This window comes from Sinocyclocheilus grahami, unplaced genomic scaffold (assembly GCF_001515645.1).
Source record: "Sinocyclocheilus grahami isolate Dianchi unplaced genomic scaffold, SAMN03320097.WGS_v1.1 scaffold1252.1, whole genome shotgun sequence".
Classification (NCBI taxonomy): Eukaryota; Metazoa; Chordata; class Actinopteri; order Cypriniformes; family Cyprinidae; genus Sinocyclocheilus; species Sinocyclocheilus grahami.
The window spans coordinates 56,532-62,390 of NW_015506431.1; positions in this window are offsets into that span (position 1 = coordinate 56,532).

The following is a 5,859-nucleotide window of genomic DNA, read 5'->3' on the forward strand; positions in this document are numbered from 1 at the left end:
CACCACTCAGCCAGGACATGCTGAAGCACCAATGTCTTCCTAATATCCTAAAGTACCCATAGTCTCAAAATTTTAACTTTTTTTGTCCCAATGCTTAACTTCCGTTCAGATCTTTCCATAACTTTTGCATTACAGTGTTCATGTTAAGTATTTAAATTTTAAAGTAAATAATTGCAGAAACAATTGAAATAACAATTTTAGTTTTTGAAGTAAGAGGGTTATACAACATCCATTGTTGAATTGAAATTTTTTTTTAAGTGAATTAATGTAGCAGACAAAACACGTTTTTGCTATTTTACCCCGCAAAATGATTCCAAACAAATCCATAGCAGACCTGTTGTGCATTTCTGAGCAACGCTCATTAGTGGTTTCTTTACTGAATGAATCAGCTGCTTCGAACAAATCGTTTGAATATATGATTCCATCACTCACTCATGTGATTTGCCAACACCTGGCCTATAGCTACATTTAAAAGTATCATTTTATTTTTATATTATCTCATTTCTATATTCAAATTTTATTTTTAAAACAACTGTATTTAATCTCAACAATATTTATGCAGTTGGAATTGTAATAATTCAGATGCAACTTCTGTGTCACCCCTGCAGTGCAAAGATTAATTTTGTTGTTAGTAATTTTATTTACTTTATATTTTGTCCTATTATTCTAAATTGTATTTATTAAATAAATATAAGTGTCACGAATCCTGTCCATGAAATTCCGTCTGCTTGCCACCAGAGGTCACCCTCTTATATTGACTCTCACACCACACAGACTGTTACACATCACCCTGGACTACATTTCCCATGCTCCATTGCACTAATCACAAGCTCACCTGCTACCAATTACACACACACAGCTGCAGCCAATGAGACATGCTTTATAAGCCATGGACTTCCGCTCTCTCACTGCTGAGTATTGTATAGCGTTTATCAGTCTACAGAGTCATTTCTAGTTCTTAGTTCCAAGTCATAGTCTTGCCCTACCCGCTTTCCCGTGTTCAGATTATTGCCTGTGTATTTTGTATTATCCTTTCGTCTTGCCATTCGGACTATGTTTGCACCTTGCCTGGACTATTGCTCATGTTGTCGGATTACCCCTCTTGTCAAGCCCTCTGGATATTGTTAGCCGCTGATCGACCACGCCGTTACCTGTTGTGCATTTCTGAGCAACGCTCATTAGTGGTTTCTTTACTGAATGAATCAGCTGCTTCGAACAAATCGTTTGAATATATGATTCCATCACTCACTCATGTGATTTGCCAACACCTGGCCTATAGCTACATTTAAAAGTATCATTTTATTTTTATATTATCTCATTTCTATATTCAAATTTTATTTTTAAAACAACTGTATTTAATCTCAACAATATTTATGCAGTTGGAATTGTAATAATTCAGATGCAACTTCTGTGTCACCCCTGCAGTGCAAAGATTAATTTTGTTGTTAGTAATTTTATTTACTTTATATTTTGTCCTATTATTCTAAATTGTATTTATTAAATAAATATAAGTGTCACGAATCCTGTCCATGAAATTCCGTCTGCTTGCCACCAGAGGTCACCCTCTTATATTGACTCTCACACCACACAGACTGTTACACATCACCCTGGACTACATTTCCCATGCTCCATTGCACTAATCACAAGCTCACCTGCTACCAATTACACACACACAGCTGCAGCCAATGAGACATGCTTTATAAGCCATGGACTTCCGCTCTCTCACTGCTGAGTATTGTATAGCGTTTATCAGTCTACAGAGTCATTTCTAGTTCTTAGTTCCAAGTCATAGTCTTGCCCTACCCGCTTTCCCGTGTTCAGATTATTGCCTGTGTATTTTGTATTATCCTTTCGTCTTGCCATTCGGACTATGTTTGCACCTTGCCTGGACTATTGCTCATGTTGTTGGATTACCCCTCTTGTCAAGCCCTCTGGATAATGTTAGCCGCTGATCGACCATGCCCGTTTTGGATTACTCTTCTGTCTTGCCCTCAATATACCTGTTTGCCATTGTCTGACCCATGCCTGTTATGACCACGTCTCTTAATAAAGCCTTGCATATGGATCCGCATGCCTCTCGTCTCGTCACCTCAATCACAAAGTAATTTCTCAGGCACATGGTCTTGACTTCGTCTTGCCCTGCCTTGGTGTTGGTTTCGTCTCGATTTCAACCCCTCAAAGTCTTGGGTCTTGTCTTGGTGTCAACACACTCTGGTCTTGGTCTTGACTACAACACCATTATATTTGCCCTGTAATCAAAAGTGTGCACCTAAAACCAAATTGCTCATTTGATCACAGTTTTATTGAATATTGAATAAAAAACCTTTTTAGCATTGACTGTGACAGCATTTACTACAACAAATAAAAGACATCATAGTGTCACAGACTTTTCTACATGCTCACAATGCAGAAATTATTCCATTATTCAACATCTGAAGCTGTTGGCAGAATATTGCAGAGCTGACCAAGTGGATTCAGTGCAGGCACTAGCTGTTTTTAATGTTTTTAATGTTTTAATGTTGCTGTTTATCGTTTTTACCCAATACATTGTTTGCCAAGAGTACAGTGAGATACCCAACATGATAAATTAATGAGCTGGTTCTGTTGCTTTTCTTGCAGAAATTGTCTGACAGCCCTGTCTGTTGTGTGACCAGATGAACCTAAAAACATGCACTGAAAATTAGTTCTCTTAATCAGTATTTCTGTTTTGTTTTCTATTACAAATATCTAAACATACATACAATGAGATACACTTACTTGAGAAGTCAAAGTGCTTAAAATTTCAATACTTGTAGGAGCACAAACACATTTAGCTTTTAAAAGTAAATGTATCTTCGTTTAGGGATGTTTAGTTATATTTACTAGTAGAAAGCAAGTCTATTCTATAGAACTGAACATTTCATTTAATTACTTTTAGTTTTACTTCTGTAAAACCCTTTTCTCAAATCTCTTTGCACATCACTGAAGCCTGAGTTTCTAAGAGCATCATTTGTCTCTTTGGCAATAGCCTGCCTCTCATGTCAGATCCAATAGACTGACCTATTCACACTCTCTCCAAAAATTTCCAAAAAGACTATAGACATATGTACTGGGACAACTGAAACCACAGGATCAAACGGCTCAATCTAAAAAAAGAAGCTTTGCATGTATTGGTCAAAGAACCACCCGCAGAGTTCATCACTTTCAATAAATCACCATGACAGATAATCTATTACAGATCTAATTCATGCAATTTATATTGATTAATGCAATGAGATTACATGTCTCAATTCAAGGTATTTGGAATTGGCATCAGCTGAGCATTGCAAGAAAACTATCAATCCAATTACCATTATTGTTTACGTTCTCAAAATTCAACCCATGCTGTATTTTTAAAACATTATTTTTTTCCAGGTTTGAGATTGCAACCCTGTGCACAAAATGAACTGTCATAAAAGACTTTGCAGGGTGTCTCACTAAGGGAATTTACCCCTATTAATCGCACACTGTTTGTCTTGTAACCGTTGATAGGGTGTAATGAGAATGGTATGTTAATTAATAAACAATGCCTAACGGTTCATGAGTGGCCAATTAATAGTGCTTAACAAGCAAGGTGATGGATGAGTGAGAACATGACAGCCCTTTGCTTGGTGTCCACAGACAGCCAGTGGAGGTCGAGAGGAGGACTACTCATGTTCTATATGTACACTCTAATTTACGGTAAAAAAAGAGGCAGTTGTGGTTGCTAGAAATTCACTGTAAAAATACAAGGGGCCTGTCGCAGTACCCACACTTTGAACCGGTCTTTGCATTTGTCATACACAAGTCACTTGTCTGCTCACATGACGTATATCCTGTATTCTCTGAAATGTGGCTTCAAGTGGGCTTGAAGACTGTCAGTCTGTATTTATATTATCTAAATGTAAGTCTGTGTTTATGTATAACACTTTCAATTTTACACAAATTATATGTGATGCCTAATAACATAATTTGTGTAGTGTTCACCTACGTCCTACGTCATCTGCGGAAACGCCACTCTCTCGTGAACATGTGTACGACAGTTAGTGGAAACTAGAGATTACAATTTATGAAGTTTTAAATAAGGATTTTTTTTGCACAAATGTATCAATTCACTTTATAAGGCCTTTATGAACCCCCAGATCCGTGTAGAGCACTTTTTATGATGGATGAATGCACTTTTTTTGGGCTTCAAAATCTTAAACCCCATTCGCTGCTATTATAAAGCTTGGACGAGCCAGGACATTTTTTTTTAATTTTTTCAAATATAGCCTAACTCTGATTGTATTTGTCTGACAGAAGAAAGTCATATAGGCCTACATCTATGATGGCTTGAGGGTGAGTAAATCATGGAGTAAATTTCATTTTTGGGTGAACTATCCCTTTAATGCACACTAAATCCACCGTCTCGGTGCCAGCCTTCCGGCGTCCCTGCCAGCGCTGGCTTCACTCCCTGAGCTGACGCTGGTCTCACCGCATGTGCTTTTATAGCCTCCTGGTCATTACGTCACCCGCCGTGACGTCTCGCCCATCTATTGGTCTGATTACACACGAAATTCAGAGCCCGTCACGCTGAACGGCGTTCCCCTAGCGTTTCTCGACGCAGCGTCTCGTTCCCTCGAGGAACTAGGGTTACATACGTAACCTGAGGCGTTTTTACTTCCAACATATACATGAATTGAACAGTATTTTACTGTAAAATTAATATGATAACCAGATCTCATTAGTTAGCGTTTATAGTTCTGTGAAAGTAAAGTGTAATTCTAGCACACTACTGTATGTTTTTATTTATTTTAATTTTTGACACTGATACATATATCACATTATCAGGTTCACAATATATTGAGTTGATATGTTTATTTAATTAAATGATATTAAATATGTTCTATACCATTATTTAACACAGTTAACATGTTACCTAATTAGGCACCATAATTATTCTGGTTGAAACAATTATGACAGCACCCACCCACACACAAATCAATAGAAATGTTAATGTAAATATTAATCTAACATAGTGTGTTTGACTGAAATGACATACTTGTTGAGGTTTCATGATAATTAAATTATGCCATATCAAGGAAGCAAACAACTTCACTTTTATTAGGTCTATCCTGATTTTTTCACATTCTTTTTCATTAAAGAAATATATTTAAATGAAATGTGATCATGTGTCCCACAGGGACTTCTGGGAATTCTCTTACTGTTTTTTTTTTTTTTTTTTACTGTAAATTATATGGTAAGTTAGTTTTTACTCCCAGAAAACATCCATTTAAACTGTATTTTACTAGAAAATTACATATAACCAGTGGCGGCTCGTGGGTTTTAAAATAGAGGAGGCACATTAATTGTATTGGTCTGGGATCCCTGCTGATTATTATTATTATAATTTGCTTAACCACTTTAAAATGGCTTTTTGGTTTCTTTTAGTCAGAAAACGTAAAGAAAACTACATACATACAGCAAGATAATATAATTTCATATACCTGGCCTATCACTTGAAGCAAACATCCATCCCTTCTTAAAAGTCTGTGTTAAAAGAGAGCTGCCTGTTGCGCCATTTAATTAAGCCGACTGCTGTAGCCTATATCCAGCTTAGGCTGTTTTCCCTAAATTTGTATATATACTGTTTGAATGACAGCTTGGTAAATCTGTTGGCGATCAAATATTCAATATCGCTACTCATCATAAGTACTTGGTACATTATCAGCGGAGCTGGAGACGTTCAAACTAATATCACGTAATTTACGTCTCTTTGGTGACTGGTTGATATCAGAAAGGAGGCTAGCCTCCCTTGCAAGGGTTCTTTTCTCAACACTCCTCAGTGCTGAAAGTGAACACTCGATGGTGATTGGCAAATTT